We start from the raw sequence: 27,310 nt of genomic DNA on the forward strand, positions 1-27,310 counted from the left end.
GGTTCTTCCACGAAGTTGAGGCTCTCGTTGATCTCGATCTCGTCGAGTGGGATTACATGAGTCTCGTCGGATAGACACTTTTTCAAGTTAGATACGTGGAATGTAGAATGTACGTTACGAAGTGCGTTGGGTAGGTCGAGCTTGTAAGCTATGGGGCCGACTCTTGCAAGAATCTCGAAAGGCCCTATGTACCTCGGATTAAGCTTCCCACGCTTGCCGAAGCGTATCAAGCCCTTCCAGGGTGAGACTTTGAGAAGGACTCTGTCTCCCACCTGAAATTCCAAAGGTTTTCTTCGTTTATCAGCGTAGCTCTTCTGTCGGTCTCTAGAGGCTTTTAATCGTTCACGGATCTGAACGATTTTCTCTGTCGTTTCCCGAATGATCTCCGGACCTGTGAGAGTACTGTCGGAAGCTTGCCCCCTGGCTAATTGGGTATCACCCACCTCAGCCCAGCATAGAGGAGATCTACACTTTCGGCCGTAGAGAGCTTCAAATGGAGCAGCCTTGATGCTCGTGTGATAACTGTTATTATAGGAAAACTCGACAAGGGGTAAATGAGTATCCCATGCCTTCCCAAAGTCAATCACGCAGGCTCGCAACATATCTTCCAATGTTTGGATGGTCCTCTCACTCTGTCTGTCGGTCTGTGGATGGTAGGCTGTTCTCATGTCCAGCCTTGTTCCTAAGGAATGTTGTAGTGATTGCCAGAATCTTGAGGTGAACCTACTATCTCTATCGGAGATAATGGACATAGGTACACCATGTAATCGTACGATTTCCCTAATGTATGTTCTCGTAAGTTTCTCCATTTTATCAGTTTCTTTGATAGGCAGGAAGTGTGCAGACTTGGTCAATCTATCGACGATGACCCATATGGTATCAAGTCCACCCGTTGTCTTGGGCAACTTGGTTATGAAATCCATAGTGATCCGCTCCCACTTCCATTCTGGAATCTCTGGTTGTTGCAATAAACCAGAGGGCTTCTGGTATTCGACCTTCACCTTTGCGCAAGTAAGGCATTTACTTACGAAGGTAGCAATCTCTGCTTTCATATTAGGCCACCAGTATAGCTTTTTAAGATCCAAATAAATCTTATCTGAACCTGGGTGGACGGAATACCGAGTGTTGTGCGCCTCGGTCATGACCAAGTCTCGGAAACCACCGTGTTTCGGTGTCCAGATCCGGTTCATGAAATATAAGGCTTCGTCACCCTTGGCTTCTAAATTCTTTTCCATTCCTCTAAGGGATTCACTTGTCACATTTTCAGGTTTCATGGCTTCAAGTTGGGCTGCCTGAATTTGCTTAGACAAGTGTGAATGGATGGTTATTGATAATGACTTGACTTTGTGACCAGAATATTCCTTCCGACTTAGGGCGTCTGCTACTACCTTGGCTTTACCCAGATGATAACGAATATCGCATTCGTAGTCACTGAGTAGCTCGACCCACCGTCGTTGTCTCATGTTGATCTCCTTCTGATCGAAAATGTGTTGTAAACTCTTGTGGTCGGTAAAGATAGTGCTTTTCGTTCCGTACAAGTAATGTCTCCAGATCTTCAGAGCAAACACCACTGCTCCTAGTTCAAGATCATGAGTCGTATAGTTAACCTCGTGTGTCTTCAACTGTCTCGAGGCGTAGGCGATGACCTTACCTCGCTGCATCAGAACACACCCGAGCCCTTGATTCGATGCATCGCAATAAACTACGAAGTCTTCTATAACTTCGGGAAGGGATAGTATTGGCGCGGTGCACAAGGCTCGTCTGAGCGTTTGGAACGCTCTTTCTTGTTTCTCTTCCCAGTCAAAGGCCACGCCTTTCTGGGTCAGGGTTTTAAGAGGTTTCGCTATTCGGGAGAAGTTTTGTATGAATCTGCGGTAGTAGCCAGCGAGGCCTAGAAATTGACGAATTTAAGTAGGCGTCTTGGGTGCTGACCAGTTCTCAATGGCTTTGATTTTGGATGGGTCCACGTGGATTCCCTCTTCGCTTACCACGTGTCCTAAGAATTCGACTATTCGGATCCAAAATTCACATTTCAAGAACTTCGCATAAAGTTTCTCCTTTTGTAATGTCCCTAGGACTTGTCGCAGGTGATCTCCATGCTCTTCCTTACTTCGGGAGTAGATCAAGATGTCGTCAATGAACACGATGATGAACTGATCCAAGTAAGGTCGGCATACTCTATTCATCTGATCCATGGAGACTGCAGGCGCATTGGTCAATCCGAATGGCATCACCACGAACTCGTAATGTCCATAACGAGTTCGGAAGGCTGTCTTCGGCACATCCTCCTCTAGTACTCGTAACTGCTGATATCCGGATCTCAGATCAATTTTGGAAAAATAGTTCGCCCCTTGCAGTTGGTCAAATAGATCGTCTATGCGCGACAGAGGGTAAAGATTTTTGACCGTCAGTTTTTTGAGTTCTCTATAGTCAATACACATACGGAATGATCCGTCTTTCTTCTTAACGAACAAGATCGGTGATCCCCAAGGTGAGAAACTTGGTCTTATAAAGCCCTTGCTGAGCAGTTCGTTAAGTTGACCAGAGAGTTCCTGCATCTCAGCTGGTGCTAAGCGGTAGGGCGACTTGGCTACTGGGGTAGCTCCTGGGACTAAGTCGATTCTGAACTCGACCTGTTGTTGCGGAGGTAACCCTGGTAGTTCTTCTGGGAAAACGTCGGGGAAGTCGCTCACTACTGGGATGTTCTTTAGTTCTTTCGTTTTGAGGCTTGTGTCGACGACATGAGCGAGGAATGCATGGTATTCTTTGCGCAGATACTTCTGTGCTTGAATACTGGATATTATACAGAGACTTGCACCGGGTTTGTCGTCGTAGACTATAATAGTTTCGTTAGACGGAAGATATAGACGGACTGCTTTCTCGAAGCACATGATGTCGGCGTGATGAAGACTTAACCAATCCATGCTAATGATAATGTCGAAGCTTTTAATTGAGACCGGCATGAGGTCGATTGGGAATGAATGGTTATCTAGAGTTAAGGTACAACCTAAGTATATGCTATTCGTACTTTCAGTTTTTCCATTAGCCATTTCTACTGTGAATAGTTCTTTGAGTGCGTGTGGTGGTTGATTAAGCATGCGAGCAAATTTATGGTTTACGAAGCTTCGCTCCGCTCCACTATCGAACAAAATGCATGCATAGGAGTTATCGAGGAGGAACATACTAGTGACCACTGTCGGGTCAGCAACTGCTTCCCTGTGGCCTATAGCTAGTACCCTCCCTGCTCCACCAACATTTTTTGCTTTGGGGCAGTCCCTCTTAAAGTGGCCTGCTTTGCCACATCCATAGCAGGTCGGGCTCGCGCCAGAGCCAGGGACCTGGGTGATCGGTTGTACCGGGAACTTATAGAATCAGACTGTGTGTCCTCTCCTGTTGCAGTTAGAGCACTGCATTTCACGGCAGGGGCCGTTGTGGTAGTAGTTGCATTTGTTGCACTTGGGCAAACTTCCATCATACTGACCCACCGGAGCAGTAGTAGCAGCAGCAGTAGGGGTTATTGTGGCATGCATTGCCACAATTTGCTGCTTTTTGGCAGCCCGTTGCTTCTTCTTTTCATCCCAGAATTTCCGCTTAGTGTCAGCGGGTTTGGAGGGTTCCAAGATGGCTAGGGTGGTTGTGGTTGCAGGGGTTTTGACTCCATGGTCAATGAGTCGTTGTGCCAATCGCTTGGCACTGTCGAAGGTAGCAGGGTTTGATGCTAGGACATTCCCCTGATACGGAGGCACTAGCCCCCATATGTACCTTTCGATCTTTTTCCCTTCAGTGGGAACCATATTAGGGCAGAGGGCCACCAGCTCGCTGAAACGGGCAGTATAAGCGACCACGTTGGTGCCCTTCATAGTCAGGTTCCAAAGTTCCTGCTCCAGTTTCTGGACTTCGCCCCTCGGGCAGTATTCCTTAATCATGAGGTCTTTCATTGTTTCCCAACCTATGTCGTTGGCTACGACGAGCGTTAGTGCCTTAACATGGCCGTTCCACCATGTCAGGGCCTTTCCTTCAAAGGTACATGCAACATACTTGACTTTACTCGCCGCAGGGCATGAACAAATTTCAAAGACTGATTCAGTCTTCTCGAACCATTGCGAGAGGGCAATGACTCCGCTGGTGCCATAGAAAGGCTTCGGCTTGCAATTGGTGAAATCCTTGTAGGAACACTCTCTCGAGCGCACAGGGGTTTCAACCGGGGTTGATTCCACAAGGGGTTCCACCTCTGCTGGCATCAGTTGAGTGATAATGAGCAATGGCAGTTGCCACTACTGCAGCTACCGTAGCATTCAGGGCTGCAGTATCGATAACCGGAGGCGGAGGAGGAGGTGGAGGTGCAGGGTTATTCTTGGGAGATTTGCGAGGAGGCATCCTTCAGCTATAAGTTTATAAAGATAAGAAAAATGGTAAGAATCAATTTGTAGCAACGTGAGAGTGACACATGGACTAACTAACCATAGCCCAGCAGTTGAATGAGTGTTTGAAATCACAACACGGAATATTAGTAGGAAAACACAAGTGTACAGATCTTTCCCACAAATTAGATAGATTTCAATAATACTAGTATTACTGATGTAATAAGTTCAAGGAAAATCGACCTAACAGTAGGTCTTACATCATACCATACAGATAAGTTTGGCAGTTCTTAGATTCCTAATTAGAGTACTGAAAGTTAGGAATATTTTACAGACAGTGCTACATAGAGCACAGATGTTAAAGGCTATTCCTTAACCAAAAGACAGAGATGTACTAGACATCATCTAACGGCGATAGGAATTCCTCGGGTGAGCCCTGAGGTCGGACACTTGACGAAACACCTCTTGAAGGTGTCGCTCCTGAGCCCTCTAACGGGCTTGAAGTTCCAAGACTTCAGCTCGTGAGGCAGCCAGCTGTTGCTTCAGGGTTTCATTGGTTCTCCGGGTCCGTTCCATGTCTTCTTCAAGACGGCAGATGCGGACTGTGTTGACACCAGAGTTGGCATCAATCTCCATGACCCGGTCGATGGCTGCTTGACCTTGCTCAACATTACGAGCTATCCTGCGGATAATGACGGGCAGAGCTCTGTCAGCAGAGCCACCTTCACTGACGTTGTAAAAGCTTCAATCCCCAAAGTATGGTAAGGGTTGACCCTGTTCATCACTCCAGCGATTCAAGTTGGTTGCCCACAAGGGAGTAGGACCTGGGAAAGCTGGTCGGGGGTTGTTGTTCAGGGCTTGACCTACTAGCGGTAGGTTGTTGACTTTAGGCTCGGAGTCAAATCCATCAGAAAAGCCTTCTGCGAGGTGATCATCCAAAGGGATTGGATGCTCATCTTCGGGCTCTTCTTCGATCCACCCGACATTGCCTTCATTTGGAAAGTACGGGTCGCCGTGATGGAATCCAGCCATTTAAATCTACACGAGAAGAGAGGTATAAGAATATAGTATACATGTAACTAGTAGTACAAAATACACCTATATTATTTTAAGTTTAAGTTCTACTAATCTTCTTGTGGTATTGTTGGTAAGTTTTTAGACTTGTTAACACATCACAACCATTCTAGGGCATATGCTAATCACTCCTCGGACCAGCATAGTTGATCAGGCTATTCCATTCCCAGGACTGACCATACATCCCCGAACTCACTTGTGATATTTAACAATCGTAATACTTTTGTTCTGGTCATTGTGACACTGATTTTAGTATGAATGCAGACTAGTATACTTAATTAAATATTTTAATATTTAAAGTATAGGCTCTGGGTCTGAGTGCTTTAATCCCTAATGGTTTTATAGTTTAGTATATCTTTTATGGGTTGATATACTTGATTCACTATAAACAATGCTCTGATACCAATCTGTCACACCCCAAAACCAAGAACGGCGGAAACGTTCTGGGGCGGAGGACGTCATGTAAAGTATCACAACACAGTAAATGTAAATAAGCAAACAACATCATCCATTGAATTAAATATATATAATTTTAATACAAGTGTGTTCTGTACAGTTTTAGACACCAAAAATATAATGTAAATGAAAATAATATGACGAGTCTTGAATGCGCTCCATCTTCTGAAAAGCTGGCATCGGTACCTATCTACTGATGACCTGAGAATACAAGTTATTTTGAAAGAGTTTATCAGCATTAAGCTGGTGAGTTCATAAGTATTTTAGTGTCGATGTTTGTTGTCAAAACGTTTGAACGTGTCTCAAGTATAAGTTTGTAAAATGTATGTAATTGTTTGTAAAAGTTTGAATCTCTCAAAAAATCCTATATTTTCTATTAAAGTAGCCTTCTACCAAGGCTTTACTGTTTTGTATGCTCGTTTGTTTTAAAAGTGTGTAATTTCCCAAGTGTAACTATCATTTAACAAAATATAGTTTGTACATTAATGTTTAAGTGAGGTTATCACTAAAAATATGTAATGGGTAAATCATTGTAGTACTGTAGTTTTGTATTATAGGAACTACTGCTGTACTAACTACCTTAAACCGGATTTATATTAAGGTAGAATGTGATAATTGCACCATACTATCGACTGGTAACAACGACATACGAATGGTCGTAATAACGAAATGACGTTTGGCACCCGCAGAGCTGCAGGTCCGGTTGTAGCTAGCAGCAAGGTGTAGGATAGTCAATCCAGTATAGATCTATATGCAAACTCACGCTCTCCCTCCAAGATAATTCTGGCTACAACTCGGGCCGTGACATTTAAGGCATGCTCCGATCCAGTGGATCACAATTGTTATCGTATTCTGGTATATGTAATGTTTCTCGTTCTAGTATAGTTGTATATGTTCTCCTCCTAGTATAGTTGTATATGTTCTCATCGTAATATAGTTGTATATATTCTCTTTCTAGTATAGTTGTATATGTTCTCATAGTAATGTAATGTATAGACTCATGAATGAACTGACTCATTGATCTAACAGTTGTAGTAGTATGATCCTGGGTTACCCCGATGGTAACTTACTAGTGATGTGTATAGTACGCATGAATATGGAAGTACTTTTATGTCTATATATGTATAATTGATATATAACTAATATTAAAAATCGAGAAAAAGGAAATAGGGCGGATGGCCTTCCTAGGCCCTTTAAACGTTGCTTATATATCTATACATATATAGGCATGCAAATTATAATAAGTATAACAAAGTTTAAATAAAAGCATTTGATAAGTAAAAGAGTTTGTAAAACATTTCGAAGTAAAGCAGTTTGATAAACAGTTTGAACACTGATAAAATCATTGGTTTTCTAGTTATTAATCACTTGTGATTAATGCAATCACATGTGATTGATTTCAATAACTATAAGCATTGAACTTGTATTCCCCCCCATAAAGTATTTAAAATATTTAAAGTATTTCAAAGGTTAATTAAAGGGGTATGAACTCACTTGTGGTGAGTGGTTTGGATTGTAGTGTCGGATACCGTGCTGGGTGGCAAACGGAGACTTGTTCACACGCACGAGCCTAGTTATCATATAATGATCATATATATAACTAATTAGCCAAATAATAACTTAATGAAATAAGTTGGGACACTCAGGAACATGCAAACACTTGGTATAAGTGTTATAGGTCCTAATGGTTGCATCTAAGTTGCTACGGGACAAGGCTAAAGGGGTTTAATGCCCCAAATGACCTTGTATATGAGCTTACTACCCAACAAACCCCACCTTTGGAGTTTACGGTCATAAACCCTTGAGTTTACGGCCATGAACTCTTGACTTGGTGTTTTGGGGTGTTTTAAAGTGTTAAATGAATTCTAGGATAAGCCTAGTATTGATGGTTTAATCCTTTAGGTAGTTTAGGGCCTTAGAATGCTCGTTTTAGGAGTTTACGGCCTAAATACCATATCCCCGAAAGTTTACGGCCATAAACTCCTATGGGGTGGGTGTTTTAATTCTTTTAAGCCTCTTGCACACAAAGGATAAATCCTAGACTTTTGTTTAAGGCTATAGGGGACTTTAGGCACACTTTGGTGCCTTTACTTGGAGTTTATGGCCCAAGAGTATTTCATGGCCGTAAACTCCCCTTTAGGGATGATTTTGATGTAATTTACTCCCCATTCAAGTTACAAGTAATAGAGGGTTATTGTCTAAAGCCTTAAGGGGTGTTTAGGGCACTTTAAGCCCTTGAAAAATCGTGTTTACGGTCCAAGAAACTCTTGGGCCGTAAACTCCAAAAGCTAAGTGTTCTTGATTGTGTTCTAGCCTTAAAAGATCATACATAATTTCCTTAACTAGTTACCTAACAAGGAAACAGGACTAGGCAGCTTTTAGGCTTGGATTTGGAGTTTACTCCCCAAGAACGTTCTTGGGCGGTAAACTCCCGGATCTTACAAATTTGACATGTAAACTATGTTATTAAGCATATAACATGCATTAAAACACAACTAGGAAAGTAGGCTCACGATTTGGGATGAAAACCCGAAGATCTGTGAGAGAGAAAATGGCTTTTCTCTAGTTGGAAATGTGAATAATGAATATTTTAGTTCAGAATTCTATTTATAGTCCTGAAATATTTTGGCAGAAAATATTTTATTCTGGAATTGGACTCTAACATGATGAAGTGTTGAAATGCTCAAGTTTCACAAACCCATGAGCATCCACTCTCCTGATATCTCCTTAAATGTAAACCCTAATGTACACAAACTTATTCGGAAAAATCTGAAGTTCATTGAAACTGGACTAGCTTCTATTGAATAGATATGTTCGTACAAAATGGAAATTTCGGGTAGTCACAGTAATTCTCATTTAATGATGATGAATATACTAAAGTAACTAAACCTTATTAAATTCCTAATCTTAGTTACTTTAGGAAAATGTGAATAAGGTGCTAATCCATGAAATTACACTTTGCACTTTCATTAAGTCTTTAGTGGAGCGTGTGTGGTTAACCGACACACTAACTTGTACTTGTCAAGGTAGGCAAAGGGTAAATTAATGTTTATCATAGTATCCGTGGAGTGTGTGTGGTTAACCGGCACACCGATTGAGGGGTAATACATTAGGGGTACCAAGTAATTTACATGGTTACTTCACACTTTGTTTTGTGATCCTCGACATCACAGTCACAAAACTTGAAGGGCACACTCGAGATTAAAAGATGCCATTGAAAAAGTTCAATGAATATCAAAGAATCTAGGAGTTTCTAAACCAATTAAAACCAAATTAAATACTTCATTTTCATGGTGGAAATTGGTGAATCTTCATTCACCTACCTTCAAATATCTTATAGCTTAGATTACGACATCCCTCTTCTAAGTTATAAAATATTGTGTTGGGTCCTAGGCTTAATATTACATTTGGGTGTTTTATTAAGGACTATGTCTATATCTAATCTACTATATTCCCTCTTCTTTTCAGATGTCATCCAATACCAATGCTTCTGGCTCAAACCCTACTGGCTCCTTCTCTCTCATGAATCTTTGTGGGAGAGTCATCTTTGATGGATCCAACTTTACAGATTGTATCAGAAACATCAGGATGGTCACTCGATATGAGAACAAAGAATAAGTTCTCAACAAGGAGTTGAAGGTACCCAAGCAAGCTGCTACTCCTGAAGAGCTTGTTGAATATGAGGTACAAGAAATAGATGCTACAAAAGTGGCATGCATCATGATGGCAATCATGACAGCCGAGCTCCAAAAGTCCTATGAGGACTATTATCCTTTTGAGATGCACCAGGAATATATGCACCGCTACCATCAAAGTGCTCGTCAAGAGCGATATGAAGTAATCTCCTCCATGATAACAACCAGAATGAAGGATGGTGAACCCATCACGGGCCACATGCATAAAATGCAAAGGTATGTGGACCATTTACTGAAGCTGAATGTGAACTTCCCCGAGGAGCTAGCAATAGACATCATCTTGCACTCCTTGCCATCGTATTATGATCAATTCCGCATAACATATCACATGAACAAGGAAGAAGCCACCCTCAGCAAACTTCAAGGACTCTTGAAGACCGCCGAAAGTGCTCTAAAGGGTAAGTCAGTTGGTACTACTCCTACTCCAACTCCAACTGCGGCCAATGTCTTGGAAATCGGGCATGACAAAGGGAAGAAGACAAAGAACCCTTTCAAGGGTACCAAGGGTAAGACCCTTGAAGGTTACTCTTCAAGCAAAATCAAGAAAGGTTTTGTCACTCCTTCTGCCAACCCTAATGAGGCTGAATGCTTCTATTGCCATGAAAAGTCGCACTAGAAGCGAAACTGTCCAAAGTATTTGAAGGATGGGAAAGTAAAACCTAACCATGCAGGTATATACACTATATTGTCTAATAACTCACCTCATTCTACGTCTTGGGTCCTTGATACAGGTTGTGGAATTTGCATATGTTCTGATGTGAAGGGACTAAGAAAAAGTGACAATGTGGATCAGGGAAAGATAAACTTGATCTTGGGAAATAGGAAAGCTTCACCTGTCACCAAGATAGGAGTTTTTTCCTTAGTACTTACTGGGTTTACATTAGATTTGAATAAATGTTATTATTCACCAGAAATGGCAAGAAATGTGTTTTCCTTTCATGCATTGTACAAACAAGGTTTTACCATTTATTTTGATAATAATAATGGCAGTATTGATGCTTTCTTTAATAACGTTCTTTATTTTAAAGCATTACGTGTGATGGTGTGTATGAAACTGTATCTATTGTAGATAAATTAGATAATAATGTACTGTGTATTGACTCTTCCACTAGCTTAGATAAAGCATCTTTATGGCATTGTCGTCTTGGACATGTAAGTAAGAAACACATAGGCCAACTCCAAAAGGATGGAGTCTTGGAGTCATTTGACCTAAAGTCGAATGATAGTTGTGAATCTTGTTTGCTTGGTAAAATGACAAAGTCACCTTTTACTGGCACTTGTGCTAGGGGTGAAGGTTTGTTGGACCTCATACACACAGATGTGTGTGTACTCTTCAGAACTGCCACAAGAGATGCTAATCGCTTCTATGTGACTTTTACTGATGGTCCAGATGGTGAGTATCTTAGTACTGAGTTCCTTGAATATCTTAAGGAATGTGGGATTGTCTCACAATTGACACCTCCTAGGACACCACATTTCAATGGTGTAGCTAAGAGGCAAAATTGGACCTTGTTGGACATGGTTCGTTCAATGATGACTCGATCTTCGCAACCAATCTCATTTTGGGGGTATGCCTTAGAGATTGCCACCCATATCCTTAATCTAGTCCCTACAAAGAAGGTTGCCAAAACACCTCATGAGATGTGGACTGGAAAAGTTCCCAATCTAGACCACATCAAGATTTGGGGTTGCGAGGCATTCGTGAGACGCGAGACTCACGATAATCTCGAACCCCGAAGCGAGAGGAGTATTTTCATCGGCTACCCACATAAATCATTTGGTTACATCTTCTACAGACCTAGTGATAATGTGGTATTTGTAGCAAGAAGAGGAGTCTTTCGAGAGAGAGAATTCATAACCCAAGGATACAGTGGGAGGCAAATTGACCTTGAGGAAATTCAAGAGTCAAGTGGTGAAGGAACCTCAAACCCTAGCCTTCAACCTAAGGAGGAAACTCTTGTTGAGCCGACTGAAGAATCTGTACCTATGAGGCGTTCCACCAGAGTTAGGATTGCACCTGAGCATTATTATGGTTTCCATGTTACTGCAAAAGGTGCAACACTTATCACTGAAAACACACTAGTAAATCAGGATGAGCCTAACCGCTACACGGAAGCCATGGCAGGCCCTGAGGCTGCTAAATGGTAAGAGCCTATAGATAGCGAGATACAGTCCATGTATGAGAATCAAGTTTGGAACTTAGTTGAAAATGTACCTGATCGTAAGATAGTTGGGTGCAAATGGATCTTCAAGAAGAAGACCGACATGGATGGAAATGTACACACTTATAAGGCACGACTGGTTGCAAAGGGTTATTCTCAAACTCCGGGAGTTGATTATGATGAGACCTTTTCACCAGTGGCCAAGATAAAGTCTATTAGGGTTCTGTTAGCCATTCTACATTCCATGACTATGAAATATGGAAAATGGATGTCAAAACCGCTTACGTTAATGGAAAGTTGGCTGAAGATGTTTACATGGGTCAGCTAGAGGGTTTTGTCAGTACAGGGTACCCTAATAGAGTGTGTGAGATTTAGAAATCCATTTATGGATTTAAACAAGCACCTCGCAGATGGAATCTTTGCTTCGATGAGAAAGTCAAAGAGTTTGGATTTTCGAGATGCGAAGATGAATCTTATGTATATGTCAAGGCTAGTGGGAGTATAGTTAGTTTTTTGGTATTGTATGTAGATAACATACTACTCATAGGAAATAACATCCCAACCCTGTAGGAAGTAAAGTCCTGGCTTGGGAATTGTTTCGCTATGACGGACCTTGGAGAAGCTGCCTATATCCTAGGGAAAAGGATTTTGAGAAACATGAGTAATAGTCTAATTGGACATAGTCAAAGAACCTATATGGAGAAAGTGTTGAAAAGGTTCAACATGCACAATTCCCAGAAAAGTGAGTTACCTATCTAAAGTAATGCTAGACTGAGTAAAACTCAGAGTACGAGTATAGAGGCTGAGATAGCTAAGATGAATCGAGTACCATATTATTCTGCTGTAGGCTCGATCATGTATGCTATAACTTGTACTAGTCCTGATGTTGCCTTTGGTTTGAGCATGGTCAACAGATATCAGGGGAATCCTGGCAAAGCTCACTGGACAACGGTCAAGAATATTCTCAATTACCTACGAAGGACTAAGGACTGGGTCCTTACCCTTGGTGGAAGTGATGACTTGACAGTTGTAGGGTATAGTGATGCTAGCTTTAAGACTGACAGGGATAATTTTTGCTCTCATTTGGGCTGGGTCTTAATCTCTAAATGGAGGGGCAATTACTTGTAAAAGTTCCAAGCAATATACAATGGTAGATTCCACTTGTGAATCAGAGTATATAGCAGCAAGCGAGTCAGCAAAGGAGGCTATATGGCTAAAGAACTTCATCAGAGACCTTGGAGTTGTACCAACAATAAAGGAGCCAATTGAGATTTTCTGTGATAGCAATAGTGCGGTTGCCTTAGACAAGGAACCAAGAGATCATGGGAGATCCAGAAAACATTGACATAAAATATCACTTAATCAGACATCAAATAGAAGAAGGAATCCTCGTGGCAAGGAGAGTATCATTGGATGAGAACCCAGCAGATCCCCTCACGAAGGGACTGACTCGGGTTAAGCATCTCCAACATGCTCAGAGCATAGGGCTGAAGTATGATATTAGTTTTAGTAGTTAGATAATCTTGAAATTTGTAATATGTAATTGACATTTGATGATTAATAAAAGCTGTTATTTATTAGTCAAATGTTGCTATCTCTTGTTAATCATTTACTATTATTTCTTTTTGCATGTTATGACTTCCAGAATAATTATGTTATGGTTTATATCATATTATTCAAACTCTCCACAGTCGGTCATATGTTGGAAGTAGATATGAATCAAGACTGTCATGGGTTGGCTTGTAGAGGTCTAAGATGTTAGACAAATCGATGCTACAACACTCATGAGTGCTCATAAGTTCTGAGTATTGGATTCAACCCACGCTCACTGGTATCACTTCATGGAATTTATCTCGAGTGATCGTGAGACGGTAATATCATATACGTCTTCAACCCTAGAGATATGATTTGTTGCCTATGAGTTGGTTATGCATTGATTGCACGAAAACGCATTGGTAACTCGATGTTATAAATTTTGCCTTTGTGTGTAATTCAACAAGTAGTAGAGGAAAAATATGAGTCGAAGTTTATCTGTTCCTTCTAGGATTAGAAGCGATATCTGGGCCCCTCGATGATTTTGTTTTGACCTATGTATTGGGTCCAGTCAGAACTAAGTTGATGTGTTCAATTAAGTTCTATGTCAAACAAATCAGAAATCAGGAAACAAATGCTGGACAATAAGTAAGACCATGTTCCATGTATTTGTCCGGATGGTATCTAGAGTAAAGGATTATATGATCACTTATATAAAATGGCACTTCATAGTTCAACAGAATTTAAAGAGCAATGATTGTTGATCGGTTCCTGAAGTCACACTTGCAACTATAGTTATTAGACTTATCCAAGTGGGAGACTGATGGATATAGTGTCTAAGTCCATAACTATATTTTGTATGTACTTAAGCCGACCCGACATGGTCCATTTGGGTTGCACTTCACCTGAACAATTTATGGATAATCTTTTGAGAATAGTATAAGTTATGATTTATTAATATATTATAAGTTCTAATATATTAATATAAAATCATATTATTTAATTAGTGTTGATATATAATGAATCTAGAACTAATTTAGAGATCAAAAGTATGAACAATTAAATATGGGCTTTTGTATTTATATAGTGTGGGCTAATGTTTATTTGGAATGGGCCAGGCTTGGATGGAAAGTTCATGGATACTCCATGGAGCTTTAAACCATGGATCTCATTGAAATGAAAAGACATGGGTATTAGGGTTTACATGTATGTAACCCTAATCCATCACACTATATAAATGAGGCTTTAGTTCTAGAAATGATACTAGTTGTTGTGAGAAAACCAGGAGGGCTGATTTCAAGAAGTTAGTGACTATTCTATCAAGTTTGCAAGTTTTTGGTGATTTGTGACTTCCATTTGAGGCATCCAACCTATTGGTGCTAGGTTCTCAAACTCCAAGCAATCAACTACAACCACAAGGTGTTTAATTCTACTAGCTTTGTTTGATTCAAGTACCCCATGCTATGCTAGTTAGGAAAAGAACCTTGGAAAAATAATTATTTGCATATATTTTAGTCAAACATAGATCCAAGGTTTCTAGGGTTGCATGTACACCATAGGAGTGTTAGAATGGTCTAAACCCTTCAGTATTCTAGACCTTTGTTAAGGTCAAATTTTCCTGATCGATGTATCGAATATTAATATCAATGAGATTGACACGCATTTATTATTTCATTGGATATTAAATTAAGTTCTTAAAATACTAAGGAAATCATGTACTTATTTTTTTAAGTTTCTATTTCGCAATTAACTTACAAATTCGATAATGTTCAGAACATAAAACATAAAATTACTAAGAATACTTATCAAGAATTCTTCTTTTAACTTATGGTGGAATCATGCTGCCAAGAAGGAATCCCCGATGCGTCAATACTATAGGCTGTTGTTACATCTGCTGTGACAACAACAATGGCACAAATAAGTAACAACGGGTCAGGAGGAGGAATAAATAACTCTACTAATGGTTAATATCAGGGTCATTCTGGGCAATGCACTTACAAGGACTTCAGCAACAACAAACCCATATCCTTTAATGGGAATGGAGGTGTAATGGCTCTATCTCAATGGATAGAGAAAACATAAGTAGTATTCGAGATCTGCTCATGCCAAAAGGCTAGCAAGGTAAAATTTGCTGCCTGCACTTTCTCCGACGAGCCCTAACGTAGTGGAATGGCCACGTTAAGTCACTAACTCTGGTAGTGGCTAACTCCATGGGATGGGAAAACTTGAAACAAATGCTCATGAAAGACTACTACCCGAGAGACGCAGTACAGAAGCTCGAGCAAGAGCTTTGGGGCCGTACTATGGTAGGCTCAGACATCATGTGTTGGAATAGTATCCAAGGTCATTAACTATTGGTAATATTTCTAATAATAGTTGGGTCCTTTTAGGTTGCCCTCAAGACGCAAATTGAGTAGAATAAATAAAGGATAATTTAGTTTATTAATTATTATGGTTAATAATTAATTAGAAACTAATTGGAAATATATTTTGGGAATTAATTAACAGTTTAATTAATTAAAGGGTTGAATGTTCATTAATCGATAGTTGGTTAATCAGGAATCCTCCAGAATCCTTATGGAATTAGGGTTGGATGAAAATCACTCCATCCCACATGGGAAAGGAGTGAAATTTCGTGGTTATACTCCTATCCCACATGGTAAGGAGTACTAAACCTAGGAGGCATCCAAGGCTATAAATAGGGCCTTAGGGATTTCATTCCTCCTGGCACCTTGGCTTGAACTATTCACCAACCCTTCTTTTTCCCCTTCTTAGGGACGATTTCTAACCCATTTAGGTTTGTGAAATTGACCCTTCTCCTAGTTATTTTTATTCCACTCTTTGGTATCATTGGGTGTGATACCATTAGATTGATTCTGGTTCGGGTGCTTTCATCCAAGCAACTTCATGGAGGTTTAAGATCTCAAGCATGGAGATCAAGGGCTACATAAGAGGTATGTTTTCTTACTTATGTTTTAGTTTTATAGGGTTGATGTAATTAGTATGAAGCCATAGATCAATAGGATGCATGTACACTTAGGTATATCATTGTTTCGATTTTTATGCTGCCTAGTTTTGGAGTGTATTTGATACGTTGAAAACCCAACATTGGTATCAGAGCCATTGGTTCATGGTTGCTTTCACCCTAGATCCATTTTTTCTATAAAAAAATTGTTTGAAATTGAATGGTAGAAGGATTATTGAAAAATTCATAATTGATAATACCTTAGTCGCAACTCACTACATGAGATCAGTAGAATTATGGTTTCAGATTTTTTGCCATTTTTCGAATATGTAGCTTAGATAATCATGGATAAATACCTAATTTAAATTGTTTTTGAATCTGTAAGATTGATAAATATTATTTAAATGTGTTTATTTCAAGTTGAATATTTATTTGATAATTGATAAATATTATTTGAATTTGAATATTTATTTATATATAAATAGTGAATTTAAATATTTTAATATTATTTGTAATAGAGATTTATAAATTTGAATATTACCCCTCATGATATATTAATTGTTACATTGCATCATCGCAATTAATTATAATTATTTATAGCCAACTAAATTTAAAGAGTTTTAAATTTACTCCTTGTATTTATATATATTAGAACTATGTCGACTATATGTATAAGAAAGTTACAACATGCGCCCTCGCGTGTTTAAATATTGACATGGTCCGTCTTACCGTGACTAGGCTCACGCGTTCTAATGTAGAGGTTTAAGGAGGTCTCTTTGATTCCTATTGAGGTCAGTTTTTAATATGCTTTTCACTTACCACCCTCACCGCCCTATTGCATTTTGAGAATGGAGTGACCGAAAGGGTTTGATAGTGATAATGGTCAATCTAAAATTATTCTAAATACAAGTATAAAACAAAATCCCGTTTTATTAATAGAATGTGAGTTTATATTATTCGTGAAAATTGCACATTCTCTTTATATTCTGTTGGTGGAGCTTGTGCGGATAATCGACACATCAATCTAGAATATAGTTGAGAATGATATGGAACTTGCTAATCTCAAGCGTAACTTGAGTCGGAGATCATGCGATTTTGCAAGGTTACTTCTTAATATATTTAATGTGAATCTTATGTTATCCATAAAAGTTGCACATTCTCTTTCTAACTTGTTGATGGAGCTCGTGTGGTTAATCGGCACGTCAATTTGAGAGTATAGGTAGAGAATGGTGTGGAACTCACGAATCTCAAGCGTAACTTGAGCCGGGGACCACGCGATTTTGTATGGTTGATTCACCATCTATTCAGTGATCTGCGGCGACCCCATCATTGAATTGAGATGAGCATAATCCAAGATTAACATGCCATTGATAGTCAATGAATCTCAAAGATCTAGGAATTTTGTGGTGATCGAAATTGGCAAAGGGCTTTGCCTACCTAAATAACTTTATGGTGTGTTTACGGCATCCCTTTACACATCATGGAGCCAAATATGGATCCTAGCCTTCTAAAATAATTTAAGGTGATTATTTTCTAAGTATAAGTAAAACAAACTATAATGGAATTTGTCATTGAATGATATCTATAAACTTATCCACCAAATTCTACTACTATAAAACCTTTGAGAGGTTTAGATATGAGGATGAACAATCTTGTCAAATTCGTAGTTTGGGAATAGTTCCCATAAACGAAAGGAAGGATCACGCCTTTGCTCTTCCTAGGTTACTTCAAACATTGCATTCTAAATTGTTAGAAAGAGCAATTATCAAATGTACGTTGTAAATTGACATAGTGAAGTAAAATGGAAGTTCCATGAGTTAGAAGTTGAATATGGTTAGTCGACTAGCTAACATGTACATATGATCAGTTCATTCTGATTTTGATATGAACAACTTGGAATGTCCATTAAGGAGTTGTGTAACATGTTGAGGTTTCCTTTTGGAACTAACATGGCCAATCATAGAAACTCATAATTCAAAACAATCCCATATTTGACTATCATGAGTAAAAGTGTAGAGAAGAAGAAAGCCAATTGCCCATGGTTTAAAAGGCGATTGGTATACCTAATCTAGGCCCAAATACCTAAGACAAAGGAAGGATTATTCTGAGACATGTTTTGATAGCAATTTGTTTCCATAACAAGAAACTGAATAAGAAATCAAAAATGCCCAAATGAATACTTGAAGTGAAAGGACTGGAACATGAAGAAATTAAATTTGATCATGGATCACGATCCCATGGTACTTTCCATTGGATCAAAATATAACTAGTTCTTTCGTGTTTATTATTCAATCAAATATATGGATTTATATTGTCGTAAAAACATTACTTCTAAGCCCTTGAGTGTGTTCCTAAGGATTAGTGCTGACATTTGCAATAATGTGCAGTCACTAAAATGAAGTAAGAAGACTAAAACATGGAGAAGATAATTTGATCATGAATGCTAAGCCCTTGCTACATTCATAGGATCAAAAGACAACTCTTTACAAAATGTTTAGCCTATGGTATTATAATTGAAATTTTCTATACTATGATTCATGAGATAGTTCTAACTTATTTAAATGTGGAGCATTCTAACATGTTAACAAGCAGGAGAATCAACCCAAGAGTCGTCAACGAGCAGCGGTACGTCTTCGATCTACTAATTACTTTAAAGATTAATTTCTATTTATATAAAATTAAAACTAATGGGAATACACTTAAAAGTAATTTTAATCACTCACATATTGAAATAGATCAGAATATTCAAGAGAACTAAAAGGTCTGTTTAGAGAAGCTATGATCGCATAGCATATACATCAGGGTTGTGCATAACTAAGATGTTGTAGACTTAGAGTGAGGGATTCCGCCTTAATTCATGTTACTTGTTTGGTTGTGGATTTTGATGGGTTTTGAGCATTCTAACACTTCCTAAGTGTACATGCAACCCTAATAACCTTGGATCTATGTTTGTCTAATTATCATGCAAAGTTGAATTCCAAGGTTATATTCCTATCTAGCATACATGGGGAACAATTTTAACTTGAATCATAGATATAATAACTTACCTTGTTGTTGCTTGTGTTCCTTGAAACCTTGTGAGCCTAGCACCCCAAGTGTGATGCCTCAAATGCTTCACACAACACCAAATGCTCTTGGAAAGACTCTTGAGATAACACACACTTCTCAAAATCGGCCAAACCCTCTAGTTTCTTAGTCTAGCCGATTTTGGTGGAGAATATGCTTCTTATATAGTGTTGACACATCTAGGGTTACACCATGTAAACCCTAATGTGTCATGACTCTTCATTTCCATGACCCATGGGTTTGTAACTCCCATGGAGCATCCATAGAGCATCCTATGGGTAGACCCCAACTTGATAATCCATGGAGCCTCTTAGCCCACTATACAAGATATGGATGATTTACATAATCAACCCATATATTTAATTAGTTATCCTTTGATCACTTAATTAATTCCAAATTAATTCTTTGATCAACTAATCAAATAATATTATTAATAGATTAGAACTTATAATATATTAATAATCTCCAAGTGTTATTTCTCTCATTTAGTCTATCCAATTGCATGGTGCCATGCAACCCAAATGGACCATGCCGAGTCGGGTCAAATACAAGCCCGAAATAGTTATGGACTTAGACACCTTATCCAACAGTCTCCCACTTGGATAAGTCTAATAACTATATCTCTAGTACTTCAGGAACCGACCGGCAATCGTAGCTCTTTCAAGGTCTCTCGGAACTGAGAAGATGATGGTACGCCATTTAAGATAAGTGATCATATAATCCTCCGTTCTAGATATCAGCCGGACAAATACATGGAACATTGTCTTGCTTATTGTCCAGCATTTGTTTCCCGATTTCTGATTTGTTTGACATAGAACTTAATTGAACACATCAACTTAGTTCTGACCGGGCCCGGTACATGGGTCAAAACAAAATCATCGAGGGGCCCAGATATCAGCTTCTAATCCAAGAAGGAACAGATAAACTTCGACTCATATGTTTGTTCTACCACTCATTGAATTACACATCGAGTTACCAATGCGTTTTCGTACAGTCAATGCATAACCAACTTGTAAGTAACAAATCATATCTCTAGGTTTGAAGACTTATATGATATTACCGTCTCACGATCACTCGAGATAGAATTCCATGAAGTGATTCCAGTGAGCGTGGGTTGAGTCCAATGCTCAGAACTTATGAGCACTCATGATTGTTGTAGCCTTGTCCAAGACCTCTACAACCAAACATGACAGTCTTGATTCATATCCACTTCCAACATATGACCGACTGTGGAGGTTTGAATAATATGTTATGCCAAACAAAAATTATTCTGGAAGTCAAAACATGCAAAAGAAATATAGTAAACGATCGACAAGAGATACCAACACTTTACTCATAAATAAAACACTTTTATTCATCATCAAATGTCAATTACACTTTACAAATTTCTGGGTTATCTAACTACTAAATCTAATATCATCCTTCAGCCCTATGCTCCGAGCATGCTGAAGATGCTTAACCCGAGTCAGTCCCTTTGTGAGGGGGTCTGCCGGATTCTCATCTGATGATACCCTCTTTGCCACGAGGTGTCCTTCTTCGATCCGATGTCTAATGAAATGGTATTTTCTGTCGATGTGTCTGGATCTCCCATGATCCCTTGGTTCCTTGGCTAAGGCAACAACACTTTCACTATCACAGAAAATTTCCATTGGCTCTTTAATAGCTGGTACAACTCCAAGGTCCCCAATGAAGTTCTTCAGTCATATCGCCTCTTTTGCCGCTTCGCTAGCTGCAATATACTCTGATTCACAAGTAGAATCTGCCACTGTCTCTTGCTTGGAACTCTTCCAAGAAATTGCTCCTCTGTTTAGGGTAAAGACCCAGCCCGACTGAGAGCGGAAATTATCCCTATCAGTCTGGAAGCTAGCATCACTATACCCTACAACTCTCAAGTCATCACTCCCACCGAGGGTAAGAACCCAGTCCTTAGTCCTCCGTAGGTACTTGAGGATATTCTTTACCGCAGTCCAGTGTGCCTTGCCAGGGTTCGCCTGATACCTGCTAACCATGCTCAAGGCAAAAGCTACATCGGGTCGAGTACACGTCATAGCATACATGATCGATCCTACAGCCGAAGCGTAAGGTGTTCGACTCATTTCTGCTATCTCAGCCTCAGTGCTAGGGCTTTGTGTCTTACTCAATCTGGTGTTACTCTGGATGGGTAACTCTCCTTTCTTGGAATCGTTCATGCGGAATCTCTTCAGCACCTTATCCAAGTAGGTACTCTGACTAAGTCCAATTAGTCTTTTACTCTGATCTCTCAAGATCCTTATCCCTAAAATATAGGCAGCTTCACCAAGGTCCTTCATAGCGAAACACTTCCCAAGCCAGGACTTTACTTCCTGCAGGGTTGGAATGTCGTTTCCTATGAGTAGTATGTCATCCACATACAATACCAAAAAGCTAACTATACTCCCACTAGCCTTGACATACACACAAGATTCATCTTCACTCCTAGAAAAGCCAAATTCCTTGACCTTTTCATCAAAGCAAAGATTCCATCTGCGAGGTGCTTGCTTCAATCCATAAATGGATTTCTCAAGCTTACACACTCTATTAGGGTACTCGTTGCTCACAAAACCCTCTGGCTGACTCATGTAAACATCTTCAGCCAACTTTCCATTAAGGAAAGCAGTTTTGACATCCATCTGCCATATTTCATAGTCATGAAATGCAGCTATGGCTAACAGAACCCGAATAGACTTAATCTTGGCTACCGGAGAAAAGGTCTCATCATAATCCACTCCAGGAATTTGAGAGAAGCCCTTTGCAACCAGTCTAGCCTTATAAGTGTGTACTTTACCATCCATGTCGGTCTTCTTCTTGAAGACCCATTTGCACCCTACTGTGTTACGACCTGGTACATTTTCAACCAAGTTCCAAACTTGATTGTCATACATGGATTGTATCTCGCTATCCATAGCCTCTTTCCATTTAGCAGACTCGGGGCCTGCCATGGCTTCCTCGTAGCTGTTAGGGTCATCTTGACTTACTAGTGTCCCATCACTAATAAGTGTCTCACCTTCTGCAGTAATATGGAATCCATAGTAATGCTCAGGTGCACTCCTAACTCTCGTGGAACGTCTTAGAGGTACAGATTTGTAAATTGGCTCAACAGGAGTTTCCTCCTCAAGTTGAGGGCTAGAGTTTGAAGTTCCTTCACCGCTTGATTCTTGAATTTTTTCAAGATCAATTTGCCTCCCACTGTCTCCTTGGCTTATAAACTCTCTTTCTCGAAAGACTCCTCTTCTTGCTACAAAGACCACATTGTCACTAGGTCTGTAGAAGAGGTAACCGAAGGATCGCTGTGGGTAACCGATGAAAATACACCTCTCGCTTCGAGGTTCGAGCTTATCATGAGTCTCGCGTCTCACGAAAGCCTCGCAACCCCAAATCTTGATGTGCTCTAGTTTAGGTACTTTACCAGTCCACATCTCGTGAGGAGTTTTGGCAACTTTCTTTGTAGGGACTAGATTAAGAATATGGGCGGCAGTCTCTAAGGCATACCCCCAGAATGAGATTGGTAGCGTAGCTCGACTCATCATGGAACGAACCATATCTAGCAAGGTTCGATTACGCCTCTCAGCCACACCATTCAACTGTGGTGTCCTGGGAGGTGTCAATTGTGAGACTATCCCACATTCCCTTAGATAGTCGAGGAACTCTGAACTAAGATACTCACCACCACGATCGGGTCGAAGCATCTTAATGTTCCTGCCCAATTGATTCTCGACTTCCTGTTTAAATTCCTTAAACCTCTCGAAAGTCTCTGACTTATGCTTGATCAAGTAGACATATCCATATCTACTATAATCATCAGTAAAAGTCAAATAATAACGATTAGCATCCCTTGTGGCATGTTTGAATGGTCCACACACATCCGTGTGTATAAGGTCCAACAAACCTTCACCCCTCTCACACGAACCTGTGAAGGGTGACTTTGTCATTTTTCCAAGTAAGCACGATTCGCAACTATCATCTGACTTTAGGTCAAACGACTCCAAGACTCCATCCTTTTGGAGTTGGCCTATGCGCTTCTTGCTTATATGTCCAAGACGACAATGCCATAATGATGCTTTATCCAAGTTATTATTAGTAGAATCAATACACAAAACATTATTTCCTAAGTTATCTACAACAGATACAGCTTCATACACACCATCACAAGGTAATGCTTTAAAATAAAGAACATTATTAAATAAAGCATCAATAGAACCAACTTCATTATTAAATGAAAAGGTAAACCCTTGTTTGTACAAAGCATGAAAGGAAATAATATTTCTTGCCATTCCTGGCGAGTAACAACATTTATTCAAATCTAAACTAAACCCACTACTTAGCGATAAAGTATAAACTCCAATCTTGGTAACAGGTATAGCTTTCCTATTCCCCATGATCAAGTTTATCCTTCCTTGCTCCACATCCTCACTTCTTCTTAGTCCCTGCAAGTCACAACAAATATGAATACCACACCCGGTATCAAGGACCCAAGAATTAGAATGGGGTGAGTTATTAGAAATGATAGTGTAAATACCTGCACGGTTGGGTTTAACTTTCCCATCCTTCACATCTTGCTAGTATTTTGGGCAGTTACGCTTCCAATGAGATTTTTCATGGCAATAGAAGCATTCAGCCTCTTTTGGGTCAGAAGAAGGAGTAATGAAACCTTTCTTGGTAGAGTTTTGAGTAGGAGTGATAGCAACCGACTTTTCCCGATTGCCAAAACCGGAGTAGAGTTTTGAGTAGGAGTGATAGCAACCGACTTCCCCTTAAGACCTGATTCTGCGGGCTTGAGAAGTCCCTAAAGTTTGCAGAGGGTGACTTCTTCCTTGTTCATGTGATATGTCATGCGGAATTGATCATAGCACGATGGTAAGGAATGTAAAATAATATCTATTGCAAGATCCTCCGGGAAGTTCACATTAAGCTTCAGCAACCGATCCACATACCTTTGCATCTTCTGCATGTGGCTCGTGACGGATTCCCCGTCCTTCATCATGGTTGTTATCATGGAGCAGATGATTTCATACCTCTCTTGTCATGCACTTTGATGGTATCTTTCCATCAAATCTTGGTGCATTTCATAAGGGTAGAAATCCTCATAAGACTTTTGGAGTTCCGCTGTCATCGTGGCCATCATGATGCAAGCCACTTTCGTAGCATCCCTTTCATGTGCCCGAAATTCAGCGATCTCCTGTGGAGTTGCAGTGGACTCATCAATCTCCTTAAGCTCCTTGTCAAGGACATATTCTTTGTCCTCGTAGCGGGTAATCATCCTGATGTTTCTGATCCACTCATTGAAGTTGGATCCATCAAAGGTGACTTTCCCACACAAGTTCATAAGGGTAAAGGAGCCATTAGGATTAGAGCCAGAAGCATTGTTGAAAGACATCTGAAGAAAAGAGAACAAGATAAGTTTAGATATAAGAGAGCCCTTAATAAAACACACAAATGTAATATTAAGGCTAGGATCCAATCACAATATAATATAACTTAGAAGAGGTATGCCGTAATCTAAGCTATATCATATTTGAAAGGTAGGTGAATGACGATTCACCAATTTCCACCACGAAAACCGCAATATTTTAGTATTAGGTTTTTTGAATGGTTCTTAGAAATTCCTAGATTCTTTGAGATTCAATGAACTTTTCAAAGGCATGTTTCAATCTCGAGTGTGCCCTCCAAGTTTTGTGACTGGGATACCGAGGATCACAAAACGAGGTGTGAAGTAACAATGCAAATCACTTGGTACCCTTAAAGTTTATCACTCAATCGATGTGCCGGTTAACCACACACGTTCCATCGATACTATAATAAACCCTAAGTCACCCTTTACCTACCTTGTTATGTCCAAGTTAGTGTGCCGGTTAACCACACACGCTCCACCAACGACTTAATCAAAGTGTAAAGTGTAATTTCATGGAATAGCACCTTATTCACATTTTTCCTAAAGTAACTAAGATTGGGAATTTAATAAAACATTTAGTTACTTTATAATATTCATCATACTTTGAATGAGAATTAATAAGTCCCTGTCTTACCCGTTCGGCTAACAACCCCCCACCGATCAAGCAAGCGGTGGGTGAGAGTCGACACCCATTAAGTCACAATTTTATAGGCAACAACCTTATACCCACCTTATAGACCGGCTTCGTGAATGAGGCGTACTAGCGGTAAGACGACTTTGTTCTTATACATATATATATATATATATATATATATATATATATATATATATAATTATTAAATCATAATAATATAAGTATAAGGGTTGAATTTTAACTTTTAAAATTCTAGGGGTTGGAACTAAAGTTTTAACTTAACTTTACTTGTTCCAAAACTTGAGGGCAAGTTTTGTAAACTTTCAAAACTTTTCATTTCTTGTAACTTATGAGTTTAATAGAGTAATAAAATGAGGACTTTTGATTTTCCTAACTCTTGTGTTCTTTTAATGGTTTTTAATCCAAGAGACTTTTGGTTTTCCATAACTTGAGGACAAGTTATGGACTCCATTAAAACACATTATGATCATGAATTAATCTACCACATAGGTTACAAATAATTCCTATGATCATCTAAACATCATAAGAACAAGAATATGAATATGAACACTTTCAAGAATCAAAATCACATTTAATCTTTGTAATTTTGATAACTAGTTGTTGTAAATGAGTTAGAAAAGACATTACACCTTCTAAAACAAGTTTTCAAGTACCAAAACATTTTAGGGTAATGACTCTAATCCATTTCCAGCAACTCAAGTCGAAATTCTGCACTCTGTCGACCCTACTCGCCGAGTGCATAAACCTACTCGCCGAGTAGGTTGAAGATACACGTGAACTCGATGAGTCCTCCCCATGGACTCGCCGAGTCCATCAGTCAGACAGCAATATTTTTGACTTTCTTCAACTTTTAAGCACAAATAACAAACAAACAAGCCTAGGCTCTGATACCACTGATGGGTTTTGAGCATTCTAACACTTCCTAAGTGTACATGCAACCCTAATAACTTTGGATCTATGTTTGTCTAATTATCATGCAAAGTTGAATTCCAAGGTTATATTCCTATCTAGCATACATGGGGAACAATTTTAACTTGAATCATAGATAAAATAACTTACCTTGTTGTTGCTTGTGTTCCTTGAAACCTTGTGAGCCTAGCACCCCAAGTGTGATGCCTCAAATGCTTCACACAACACCAAATGCTCTTGGAAAGACTCTTGAGATAACACACACTTCTCAAAATCGGCCAAGCCCTCTAGTTTCTTAGTCTAGCCGATTTTGGTGGAGAATATGCTTCTTATATAGTGTTGACACATCTAGGGTTACACCATGTAAACCCTAATGTGTCATGACTCTTCATTTCCATGACCCATGGGTTTGTAACTCCCATGGAGCATCCTATGGGTAGAACCCAACTTGATAATCCATGGAGCCTCTTAGCCCACTATACAAGATATGGACGATTTACATAATCAACCCATATATTTAATTAGTTATCCTTTGATCACTTAATTAATTCCAAATTAATTCTTTGATCAACTAATCAAATAATATTATTAATATATTAGAACTTATAATATATTAATAATCTCCAAGTGTTATTTCTCTCATTTAGTCTATCCAATTGCATGGTGCCATGCAACCCAAATGCACCATGCCGAGTCGGTTCAAATACAAGCCCGAAATAGTTATGGACTTAGACACCTTATCCAACAGATTTGAGGCAGAGTTACTCAGTCGACTATCTTATTAATCTTAAATATTCATAACTTGTATATGACAGGCGATCATAGTGGTATCGAGGAGGATCATCATATTAAGTATCATCACAAGTTGTCAAAGCACTTTCATTTGTATGTATGCGCACATAGCGGTACGATACATAGGAGTGCTAACATCAAAGCGAAAACAAAAAGCACTAGAACATTTGCAAAGAGTACATTGTCGAACACACTAGGAGTACATTGTCGAACACATTAGGGATACATCACCGTA

The sequence above is a fragment of the Lactuca serriola genome, chromosome 8, assembly GCF_051521515.1.
Source record: "Lactuca serriola cultivar US96UC23 chromosome 8, Lser_US96UC23_V15, whole genome shotgun sequence".
Classification (NCBI taxonomy): domain Eukaryota; kingdom Viridiplantae; phylum Streptophyta; class Magnoliopsida; order Asterales; family Asteraceae; genus Lactuca; species Lactuca serriola.